This window comes from Mauremys mutica, chromosome 1 (assembly GCF_020497125.1).
Source record: "Mauremys mutica isolate MM-2020 ecotype Southern chromosome 1, ASM2049712v1, whole genome shotgun sequence".
NCBI classification, from domain to species: Eukaryota; Metazoa; Chordata; order Testudines; family Geoemydidae; genus Mauremys; species Mauremys mutica.
Genome location: NC_059072.1, coordinates 341,382,615 through 341,395,435, shown reverse-complemented (window position 1 = coordinate 341,395,435; position 12,821 = coordinate 341,382,615). Strand labels below are relative to the sequence as shown.

The 12,821-nt window shown below is 42.5% G+C and overlaps 1 long non-coding RNA gene across 1 annotated transcript; it reads right to left on the bottom strand.

Moving 5' to 3' along the window:
* Positions 1-329: 329 nt before the first annotated feature.
* LOC123372232 lies at positions 330-5,990 on the bottom strand. Its single transcript, XR_006580179.1, has 3 exons — positions 5,921-5,990; positions 5,611-5,747; positions 330-412 (listed from the first exon to the last, which is right to left on the bottom strand). It is a non-coding gene; the product is annotated as an uncharacterized LOC123372232 (long non-coding RNA).
* Positions 5,991-12,821: the final 6,831 nt, after the last annotated feature.

Below are 12,821 nucleotides of genomic sequence, written 5' to 3'. Positions count from 1 at the left end.
AGAATGAGAAATAGAACCTAGGGTGCCTGACTGACAGTCCAATTCCTTATCCACTGACTACACCATTCTGCCTCCCTGGACATGACAGGTTCTGTGCTCCTTCAATGTGGCATCTCCACAGAAACTGCTAATAAAGGCTCCAGTTAGGGCCTTTAGTGAAGTGTTATTGTGGAAGAAGTCAATGAAAACGTGTAATCGATATGCTGCTGTTGTCTAAAAAGCAAGACAAGCATTAGACTGTATTAAGGAAAGGCTGGATATAATACTGAAAACATTACCTTGCCAACTCCCAGTAGAGTCCGTAGGCGTTGACGTTGTGCAACACCTTGGTCGACGAGGCCCCAAGTCACAAGGAGCTGCTGGAAAGCCTGGTGTAATCGCAATAAGGTAAATTCATCAGGAATGGAACCAGCTGTACAAGAAGGAAACAGTCCTTTTTAATATACCGCTGCCAGGAAACTGGGAAGAAAGAAAAATGAAGGCTTCTTAGTTTGGCCTATATACTTTATTGAAGAGTCTATTTAGACTGTAAAGCCATAAGCTTTTTGCCTACAGGTCTGGGGAATCCACACAGTATTTAGGAGCCATAAACATATATTTTCTTTCCAAACATATGGCATTATCAGCCTCAGTAGTCTCCTGCATGACAGAAATAACTCTCTTCTTGACTGGTTAAGTCATAATGAGTAAGAGGCAGCCTCTTGTACTGGCTTCCTGAAAGCAGAGTGGAGGAGAGTGTTCATACTGGCATGGATACATGGAAGAATTATTAACCGTCTCTGTAACTGAACGCTAAGATAACTCTTAAGACCATACCTGATCACAGGGAAGTTGTTTTTAAATACTCTTCATCCTATACATTTCAGAAATGTAAACAGCAGCAGCTGTAATTTTCTCATTCTGTTCATTTACTTAAGCACATATGTAAAAAATCCTGTCTTACATTTATTACCACTTTAGGACTCATCTCTTCTTTGTATCTGCCTCTTAAATAAAGAGAGAGGTTATGTAGCATGTGAAATCCTACTGTGCTAGAAAACATGGACAGTGTCTGCCTTTCGCAAGCTGGAGGGGATGTAGAGGGGCTATACTGCAACCTTATTCTCCAGGAGGAATTCTGGCCAGCTCAGCTAGAATTGCTTGTTGGGGCTCCTGGGGCAGTCGCTCTGCTATCTGTGGAGAAGGGACATCACATGTTCTCCTCCATGCCTACCTATTTCTCCTGAACAGGGAGTCAATGACCTCACCCAGTCCCTCTCTAGTCTCTTTCAGTGCTCCCATGGTTGATGCTCCCTAGCCACGTTGCAACTGATTCTTACACAGACCATAAATAGGGTGGGGTTGGGAATATTTCCTTGTACACTTTCCTTTACACCTGTGCAGGGGACAGCTACAATCACGTCTTTGGTCTTAGGCAAACATCAGTGGGAGCTTACCTGAGCAAGGAGTGAGGAAAAATCTGAGTTTGCCTTAAGTACCTTGCATATTCATGTATAATACTTAGTGTCATTTGAGGTCACCTTTCAACTAATACCAAGGCTATATAAGAGCTAAGTTTCATTTGCAGGATGACAGTGAAGGTAATTTTTATTTTTAAGCTTTCCCCCTAAACATAACAAGACACAATGGAGGCCAGTGGTACATTTCAGCATAGCTCTAGTAATGACAAAGGGCCTATGTTGGTTTACTCCAGCTGAAGATCTGGCCCAACAGTTTTGGCAGAATTCATGAATTTTTAAAACTAAAAATCTTTGTATTCAGAGAAGATAAAAAAATGAATGCAGCAACTTAAACTTTCTTGCAGAGCACCAAGAAAATATAAAGGAATAGTCAGGTGTACATACCAGCCAGGATTTAATTCACAATGCTGCACAAATACTGAAAGTATTAACTGCAAGTAGTCTTGATGTGTTTTTCTTGTTTTAATTTTAAGAAGAGCACTCATGGCGAGATGGACAAAGCAGCATGCTCCTGTGTCTCTATATCTGTTTATGCTTTACAGACCAGTATTCAAACTTTATTAAGTGGGAGGGAGAAAAGTCCACCCTGATTTGTATTACAGCAGCATCTAGAGGTTACAACTGAGATCAGGGCCCCATTGTGCTAGGCGCTGTACAAATCCATAATAAGAGACAGTCCCTGCCCTAAAGAGTCTGCAATCTAAACAGACAAAGGGAGGGGAAACAGAATCAGAGGGAGATGAAGGAATTTGCCCAAGGTCATGCAGGGCCGCCCAGAGGATTCTGGGGGCCCGGGGTCTTCGGCGGTGGGGGGCCCCGCTTCGGCGGTAAGTCGGCGGCGGGGGGGTCCTTCTGTCCCGGAGAGGAAGGACCCCCCCGCCAGCGAAGACCGGGAGCGAAGAAGCTCTGGGGGCCCGGGCCCCGAGAGAGTTTTCTGGGCCCTGCTGGGCCCGGGGCCTGGGGTAAATTGCCCCACTTGCCCCCCCCCTCTGGGCGGCCATGAGGTCATGCAGCAAGTTGGTGGCAAAACTGGGAATAGGTGCGAAGGGTATTTTGACATGAATGTGAAAAGGGGAAGTAGGAGACAAGGAGGGTTACGCTAACCTGGGTAGAGCAGAGGGTATTAAGAAGAGAAAGAAGGACTCTGAGCAGAGACTAGAAAGAGAAGGGGAAATCAGAATGACTGCTAGATGTTGCTGAGGGAAGGGTAGGAAAAGGAGTAAGTCCTAAATGGGGTACAGGGGTGATTTTTAGACAAATGAAGGAGGAAGAAATGTTTTTCATTGGGGAAGATGAACAACCCCCCCATAAATACAAGAAAAGCAAGAGTAAGAGACAGGACCATAATGTAGCAACCTGATGGAACTTGAAGGGAGGAGAACAGGTTTCAGGACCGAAGAGTTAGGAAATGGCCCTGGGAAGCCAGTTCTATGTGCATGTGGCTGCAATGCTAGCTGCAGATGCAGCATCTCTGTAAACAGTTGTTGTTCCTTTTCAATCTGAATGGCTAGTCAAAGTCTGGGGCCCTGGTGACATTCCAGTTGAAAACAGAAATTGATGGAGTCTGAAATTTTCTTTGACAGAATCTTATTTACAAGGAATGTAGAACATCCTGTTTCTTTTAACTGAGGAGGAACCAAGAACAAAGGAAGCAGTTTCTTAGTTTACAACCCCAAATCCCTTTAGCCGACATACCCAAAAGCAACACACAACACTCAGCAAAAGTTCACAACTGCCTTTTGTTGTAAACTGGGGGCTTTTGATTAACTCATATGACCAGTTATGTTAACTGAAGGTTGCATTCACACCCAATCTCAATGACGTTTGTGATCTAAGCAGTTACCAGTACATCTCAGCATAATATAATTATCTTAATAAAGAGCCCATTTAGTTTTAGAAACATGGAATTCTCTCCTGGTGATACCCAGCATGTGGTACGTGAAACACACAAGATAAATAAGACATCAGAGAGGACAGTGAGTGTTGCTTTAGTGTGGCAAACTTTGTCATTTTTTTCAGGGTTTTGTTGTATATAAAAAGATATTACGGGAGAAATGTTAACCAATCCATTTTTTTCTCTTTTTTTCATGTTGCTATTGTTTATTCTGCTTTTTACTGTTTCCTTTTTTTTTCCAGTTTATCATCTTCTCTTTTTGGTGTAGTCTTATTGATGGATTGGTGATTAATACTGATTAATCAATCAAATCAGTCACTTAGACTGCACTGGTTTCCTGAGGGCTACAGCATCATGAATATTATTAGTAGTATCTTTAGAATCATAGACCCTAGAAGCACACGAGAAGCAATTGAAATTTATAACAAGTCTCTTCATTAACAAATCCACTAAGCAGATAAACTATCCCACAAACACTGAAGTACAACGCTCTGACTCACATCTCCTGCTGGGGGACCCTGGAATGTCAGTCATTATCTTCCTCATCATCATATTCATTGTTATCATAGTCACCCATGGTTGCCACCCTGGTGTCTCCCCATGTGTTTCCTCCCCCCACTTCACCAGCACATAGGCTGGGCAACACCTTTTTATCCTGGGTTATGCTTATGCCTACTCAGGCTCATACATATGCATAAGAGTTCCAACTCTTTTTTCCTTATTCCTACTTCCACACCCCAATGTAGGGGTGCCCCATCTCTCATTGGCTATCTCCTTAGTTCCCTTTATTCTCATTAACATCTACTCTCTTGAGTTACCATAGCAACTTGAGGTTATTACAGAATCCTCCAAAACGTTACTATCAAGCATCTTGTGGTAGTAACTGGCACATTGCAGAATATTTTCCAGTCTATTGTTGCATAGTTTCCAGAACATCTCGACACATCTTTCACTGCAATCTTACACATTATTAGTACAGATTATCTTTCAGTCAACTAGTCATGCCACCTTTTTCAGGCTTAAGGCCTTGTATGGCTAAGCTGAATATTTTAAAGCAGAGATGCCAAGGGTTAGCTGTCCTTAAGAGCGAGACGTGAGGCCCTCAAAGAGTGAGATTCAAGACCAAAGAATGAGACTTTCCAGGTGGTGTGTTAGGTCATTGCTTAAGTCTGGGACTCTCATTTTTGGTCCTTAGCAACATCCAATAGTCTAGGGTTTTTAATCCAATATAGAGTAATAAAATAAAATCGTTTATTTTAAAATGTACATTGCTTAATATTGCATACGAATCACTTAAATGTCCTAATTCTTACTAAAGTCTAGGGCATGTGAAAATTGTATATGCGGTGCAGACCAGTAGATTTTAATAAAATTTGCTGGTTGGAACAAAAATCTGGATGGTTGGAGATCTCTGAGGACCAAAGTTAGTAACCCCTGGTTTAGGCACACAGTCAGTGGACAGAACAAGAGAAATATTTTACATAAACCTAACAAAAAAGAAAACTGTTTTATCAAGACAACAATATGTTTATTTTGCATATAACCCTGCCATAGAGATGATCCATTTGAAAAACACTTTACAGTACAAATATTATTTGGTTTGTATATTATTGATCATATTACAATTACAGAAAACTAAAATAATCAGATTCCAAAATAAATAAATGCAAAATAAATTAATTAAAATTAAATCATTAAAATAAAACACAACCAAACAGTACATGAAATGAATGTTAAAAATAAATAGTTGTTTAATTGAATTTAATTAATTTGAAGCTAACGAACTATAGATAAAGGATTGAGATTCCACATTTCTTTTAATATCTAATATCTAGTTTCATATTTTATTCACGTGCTTTGTTATATTACCATCTGGCCCCCTTTGCTGTTTTTATAAATTCTTTTTAAATTCTTCAAACTTGAAACATGGGTCAGGATTTTCCAGCTTCTCTTGGATAATAGAGGACAGTGTCCCATCTAGTCCAAGGGTTACTCTAAATGTGTCTTATTCTTTCAAACAAGACTGAGCACTGTGAAAGAACACTGCAAACAGAGTTTCTGACAAAGTACTCGGAATAAATTACTGCACTACCAAAGTAAAAAATGTCAGCAAACAAATTACTGCTTGGAAACCCAAGTGCTCTGAAGAGGACTAATAATAAATAAATAAATAAATGGCAATAACAACAACAATAAAAATAATGATAATTAATTAATAATAACAGTAATCATAATTATTAAACATACATGACTTACTTTATCAGAGAGGGGATTCGGCACCGGTACTAAAGGAATTAATGCTGTGAAGACACTGCTCTGATATTTGTACAGTGTATTTCACTTGGCAAATGACGAGTCACGTCTTTTTCTCCTTGATGGCCACAGGACACCTCCTGCCGATACAGTATATATTTTAAAAAATAAGTCTTGCCTGTTACCGGGAAAAAGCCATACATTTGCCCAGTGCGGTTTAAATTTTGAACTGTATTTTGCAGAACCCGCAAACTTTTGATCAAGTCCTGCTCGTTTTTTGGGCAAACTCATATTTTTTTGACCAAGTACTCACACACACAAACCCCCCCTTGCATAGCCTCCTCTCTCCTCTCATGTGCACACAGAATGCAGGCCTGTAGTCTCCATAGTCACCACGTAAACAAGCTTGGAAAGCGGCTTTCCAAGCTCTAAGCCCCGGGCCTGAGGCCCTAGATGTAGTGTTGTCTCTTGTTGCGCCTGAGCAAAAATATTTTAAATCTTTATATATTTAGTCAAAATGCAAGACATAAGGTTAGGAATGTGTGTGAGAGTGAGATAGCATGCTAATAGGTGAGTCTCAAGTCCAATGAGTGAGATTTGACATGTCTGTTACAGGTCTGAGGCCTGTGTTACAACATTAATTAATACTTATATTTCACCTCTATATTCTAAATATATTTAATTTTATTCTTGGCTACATTGGAATAATTGGGGCATTGACTCTTCCACATATTCCTGTCAAGATTTTGGGTCTTTGGGTCAGGTCTGTCCTACCATAATAGGCCATATTTTGATCAAATGAAGTCTGAGGCTCATTGGCACTCTTTGCCTACAGGCCAGACAAAAGGAATATGGTCATGAATGGAGGATTTATTTTAGATCCAGGGACAAGGACACTTAAGACCTGTTTATCATCAACTTAAGGTGGGATCTACTAATAGACTTAGGCGTTGCAATGCTGAGCATCATGGCACCGAACTTACATGTGCCTAGAAAATCAAAGGAACGATACTGTGATCCACAAAGCCAAGTTAGGCACTTTACACAATGAATGAGGAGAGATAGGTGCCCAAGAATGTGATCCACAGAAGCTAGCATTCTAGGTGGGGAGCTGCCTAAGCTAACCCATAAGAGAGGCTGACAAGAGGGGTGCGTCCTAACCCCTGCCACTCTTTCAGAGATAGGTGCCTCCTTGAAGCCTGGAATTAGGTGCCTATCTCCATTTAGTGATTTAGGAATGGGAGGCAGCTTCCTGCAGTCAGGTGGCAATGTGTTTCTTGTGAGGATAGGTTTGCCATCTGTCTTGCTCTGCATGGAGGAAGAGCCTACCTTATAACTCTTTTTAGCCCAGTGATTAGAGCACTGACCTGGGATATGGGAGACGCAGATTCAATTCCCTATTCCCTGCCCAGCCAATACCATTTTAGTATTCATCCGCAGTAGAACAGGTAGAGCAAGCGAGAAAATGCCTCTTTAGTCCCATGGTTTGGCACACACCTGGGAACTGGGAGACCCTGAGGCCAGTCCCCCTGCTTCAACCACTCTTTCATAATTTATCCACAGTGGAACACCTTCAACAGGAGAGAGACTGAAGGAATCCCACATAGCCCAATGGTTAGAGCACTCTCCTACAATGTAGGATTTGAACAGGGGTCTCCTTTTGCCTCTTCTGATGGGGTAGGGAAGGGTAGGGGAAACTGAAGTTCGGTCTTCCATATCCCATGTGACTACTGTAACCACTGGGCTAAAAGTTATAAGGTAGGCAGCACCATCTCCTCCTCCAGCCCCCAGATTTTGAATGTGACCCGATCTGGTAGGCATGCTCAGAGGCCACCTATCAGATCAGGCCCCACATATGAGTTAGGTGGCTAAGTGGCTGTCTTTCCCTAGTTTGTGAATTGCTCTGGAACTTAAACAGGAGAGCGGTGTCTTGAATGCTTAGAAGGAGCTGAAACATAAGTGCCGAAGGAGCTTTTACCCTGAAAACTTGGGCACCAAGTGAGTTTAGTGCCTATAACAGTCAGCGGGAGATTTGTGGATCACAATGGAGCCAAAACAGGGACTTAGATGCTTAAGTCTGGGGTTTAGGCACCTAAGTACTTTTGTGGATCCTACCTCTAGTGACTGAATATTGTCTGGAGAGGTCAATGTATCAGCAAGGCCAAAGAAAACATGCAAGTGCAGGAGGTCAGCACAATCACAGATACTCCCATATATATGCTTAAAAATAAAGCGTTCCATAGTAACGGCTCAAAGCACTATCATATAAGCTGCAGCATAATCTTTTGGAACCTCACCGTGGAAGGTGGTTCTAGTACTTTAGCTTGTTAAAGTCTACTGTAGTATTCAATGGTAATAATAAATTAATAATGGTACTTAGCACTTGTTTTTCATCTGTACTTGTCAAAGTACTTTACAAAAGGTGGTTATGCATCTTTATCCCTATTTAACTGATAGGGAAACTGAAGCACAGAAATATGAAACCAAACAGTCTGAAGCGTTCATAGATTTTTGTCTGCACCTGTTTTGGGTTTCCAACTTGAGACACCGTGGGCTTGATTTGCAGAGGTGCAGGGCACTAACAGCTCTAATTAACTTCAGTGGGAATGATGACTATGTAGTGCCTCTGAAGATCTAACACGAGGCATTGTTTGGGGTTTTCATTTTAAAAAAATGAAAAATTACAATTTTCCAGGGGGTTGGGGATATTTTCCAACCCGCTCTAATATATAATAAAAATAATATTTCTCTTTCTCTCGTAAAGGGGTAAGTGCTCCAGTTCTCTTCAGTCTACAGGCCTGTGAAAGGCTTTTGAACACATGGTGTAGAGACAAGATAGTGAGACGGCTGTGGAAGAGATGTTGTTTTAGGCTAAAGACCCTTAGAGGGAAATGAAGAGACTGTGGCAAAGCAAAGTAGGGAGCTGTGGAGAATTAGTATTATTTTGTATAAAGATGATATGCACTTTAGTTTGTGTCCCTCATGATATTATGCATGACTGCGCAGTGTTAAATCAAAGGAGGCTGTTTGTTTCCCCCTAACAGGAAATGAAACAATTACAGAGATAAGGTAGCACCAGGGAAAATACAAAGGGTTTAAGAGAACAGTGGGAGAGCTATTTATTGGGAAATACCTACCTGGATGTCTCTAGCCAGGTTATCAGGCTATTTTCCCAGGGTTAGAGCTCAGGATCAAAGGGACAATAAACCACAAAAAAAACATTGCCTAAAAAGGAAGAGGGGGAGTGGACAGCTGTCTGTTTCTCCAGATCATAAGTAAGGGTCCTGGGCTGAGTGGAAAGGAAGTTTAGGTGAGACCAGATAGAGACAGACAGTTGTAATTTTAACCTTTTAAATGTTCTCAGCTTGCTATGCTCCTCTGGGTGAATAATCAAGAAGTTTGTTGTGAAGCAGCTGTTCTGGAGTGACTTTAATCTACTGATGGTCACAGGTTCCTGGAAGAAAGGTGCCAAATACAGTTGGGCTTGTCATGTTATCATAGTGGGGAAGCAAAGGTACTGCAACCCAGGGATCCTGTCTGAGTGGTAGGACCATATGGCTCCAGGCAGAGAGGGGAGAAGATACGAAACCTGTCACTAGAAGGGTGCACTAGAGAGGGACTAAAAATGGGCTAAAGCACAGCTCACCCTGTAAGCATAACGGTAGCCATGGAGGGATAAAGAGGAACAGGAAGAATTTGTGGTCAGACCTGATGCCTGCTTTGTTGTCTTGGGCCCAAGGCTGGACTCTTAGAACTGGGAGCTCCCCTTTGACTTGAGGGACCAACTGGGGGTATTGCTATTATACCCCAGGTTGGGGTGAAGGCGGATAGAGCCGTGAGAGAGGGCTGTAACCCTGAGACAGTGCAGAGGGCTGTTATATCCTGGATAAGGTGGAGTTTTTCCACTTCAGTTAGAAAGTTAAACTAGCTAGCAGTGAGGGAAATCCAGGCAATGGCCACCTTTGCCTAGAGAGAAGGAAAGCCATTGCTACATCAAGCGGCACTAGCAGTTTTTACTTCTCTAGCTGTCTAAAGTATCAGTTTACTGTAATTTGACAGCATGGAAAAATACTAACTGTGTAAAGATGGAAACAAAGAAGTTCCGCAGACTTGTTTCTCTCTGTCAATGAGTGGCCTCACCCAGGACACGCCCCCCCCAGGGCAGCCCTACAAGTGACCTCTCTCCCTCAGTTTCACCTCTTGGTTCCTCAATAAACTCACAAAGAGGCTTTTACAAGTCCAATAACACCAGTCCTCCTTACAGTCTAGTTTATTAACTTAAAATCCAAAAAGAAATATAAAAGTCTGCCCTCCAAGCCCCAGATTCCCCGATGTCTCAGGATCTTCCCTGCTTCCCTTGGTCTCAATGTCTTCCCTTCAGGGGCATTGCTTACTGTCTTTTGTTGATTGAACTTTCCCCTCTCTGTTGTTCCCCGCTGCACCTATAGGGAATAACCTGATTCCCTACTCAGGTGTGCCTACTTATTAACTAGGATTGGCTGGCCCCAGGGCTCTGGCCCTTGAAGAGGCAAGCCACCCTGTGATGGGTGGTCACCTTGGCTCAAAAGGGGTTAATTAACCTACTGGGCTGCACCTGGGGGAGACTTAGGCTTGACTGACATGCACTGATTGAAGATGGGTGGAACCCATGTGTGCAGGAGTAGGTGGGACTTGGACTCTTAGACTTTAAGGTCAGAATTGTATAGAGCCAGGGAGTGAGAGCAGACAGGGCTTCAGTGAGGAATTCTAGGTTGCTCTCTGGACCTAGTGAGGAGAAGGGGAGGAAACACAGAGGGGAGCAGAAGCCCTGGGACCTTGACCCTGAAGGAAGGATTTACCCAAAGGGCTGATGGAGAAGAAAGCCTTGGAGGGCACAGCAGGAAGAAGCCCAGGGAAATGGCAGCAAGGGTTGAGATGTTGTAGATGTTGGCTGCTAATTGTAGGGCAGTGATGGGCAACGGGAACAGCAAACCACAGTGTGACATTGCACTCCGTAATGTTTTATGGAAATATGCTTATGAGTGTGAATATAATGTAACTGGAATATGCTTTATGCAAAAGATGTCTTGTAAGGTATCATTACAAAGCTTATAATCTACTGAGTGTGTTCATCCTGTTTGTATGAATGTATCATTCTTGTATCTGAAACTAGGAATATGAAGTATAACTCTGAGGTCCTATTGTAATTATGCAAAGTGTGGGCCATTAATGTTGGTTTAGAATCTTGATGGCTCCCACTGACTAGGACAATTGGTTGTAAATGGTCTGTTTACTTGCAAACCTTCCTGGTGGGTGTGGGCCAGCCCTGGAAGAATGGAAGCCGGGGTCTCACAGGACATGTGGCCATGTCACATGATACAGGAATCCATCTTAAACCTGTTGCTTTCCCATTTAGAAGGAGGGAAGGCCAATCATGAAAACACCCCTGCTTTCCATCTAAGAGGCCTACTGGGACTAACAAGGACTGTACCAGGGGAAAGGATTGGGCCCAGACTAGGAAGGAGTCTAGTCTGTGAAAGAAGCTTATTGGAACATCTCTGAGGGTGAGATTTTACCTGTAATCAGTTTCTTAATGTATTAAGCTTAAACTTGCGTGTTTTTGCAGTATTTTGCTTGGTAACTTACTTTGTTCTGTCTGTTATTACTTGGAACTACTTAAATCCTACTTTTTTATACTTAATAAAATCACTTTTGTTTATTGATAAACCCAGAATAAGTGATTAATACCTGGGGGAGCAAACGGCTGTGCATATCTCTCTATCAGTGTTATAGAGGGTGGATGATTTATGAGTTTACCCTGTATAAGCTTTAAACTGAGTAAAACAGATTTATTTGGCACCTTATAGACTAACAGACGTATTGGAGCATGAACTTTTGTGGGCTCATGCTCCAAAACATCTGTTAGTCTAAAAGGTGCCACAGGACCCTTTGCTGCTTTTACAGATCCAGACTAACACGGCTACCCCTCTGATACAGATTTATTTGGGGTTTGGATCCCATTGGGAACAGGGTATCTGGGTGCTGGAGATAGATGACCTGCTGAGCAGTTTTTGGTTAAAGTCTGCAGATTTAGGGGTGTGGCCCAGGCCCTGAGTCTGTATTGCAGCAGGCTAGCATGTCTGGCCTAACAAGGCAGGGTTCTGGAATCCCAAGCTGGCAGAGAAAATGGGCTCAGAGGTAAATTCATCATATCAGGTGACAGTCCCAAGGGGATCTCTGTGACTGAACCCATCACACACAGCCACTGGGGGCTGCTGGGAGCCATGTCTGTGGATGGTCAATGCCAGCAAAATGTCTCACAGCTCACAATCGTATTACCCTGATTGGCTGCAGGTTGCCCACCACTGTTGTAGAGTCCCTGGGCTGGAATCCAGAGCTGTGGGTGGCCCCAGGTTCCCCTGTCAGCCACTGGGAAAATGGCACAGAAGAGTTCCCGAGACAACACATGGGCAGATTGTCTGGAGGAACTTGTCTACCCCGGAAGAGGAAAACTGCAAAGTGGCCAGCCGGAGGGAAAGCCATGAAGTGCAAGCACTCCAGCTCCTGGAAATCAAGAGGAACTGTGGTGGGAATATGTGATGGAAGGGAGCATCAGACCCAGAAGAGCTAATCCCCATGAGGCTAGCACTGAGTAAAAAACATTACACACCCTGTCACAGTCTCTTTGAAGCAAAAAAAAAAAGAGTATAAACCAGATATAGTTTTTAAGCTAAAATAAAAATCCCATCAATAAAAATGGCACTTACTGTGCATATACATTTGTCACCAATGTGTTTCAGCCCAGGCTTCTCCTACCTGCAGTTTAAAAAGCATTAACAAAAAAAAAATCAGGTATACCATTTATCATACCGCTGCATTTTTGCCCTTGGAACATAACCTAGTCTTAAACTTCTCCAAAATAATGAGCAATTTGTCTACTGGGCCTTGTAACAGCTAAAAAGCTCCTTGCAGTGATATAAATCTGGATGCATCTATATAAGAAGACAAAACACAATACACAAAATACCTGAGAGCTGGAGAAAACAAAATATATTTTATAACAGAAGTACTAAAATGTGAGGAAGTGTGCAAAGAAATAATATGTTAGATATATTGGGCCCAGTACTCTTCTTACTTACACAGGTTTTGCACCAGGGTGACTCCAGTAGTGTGAGCAGCCACTCCTGGTTTACACAGGTGGATAGGGAGTGGAGAATTGCGCCCATTGTATTTGC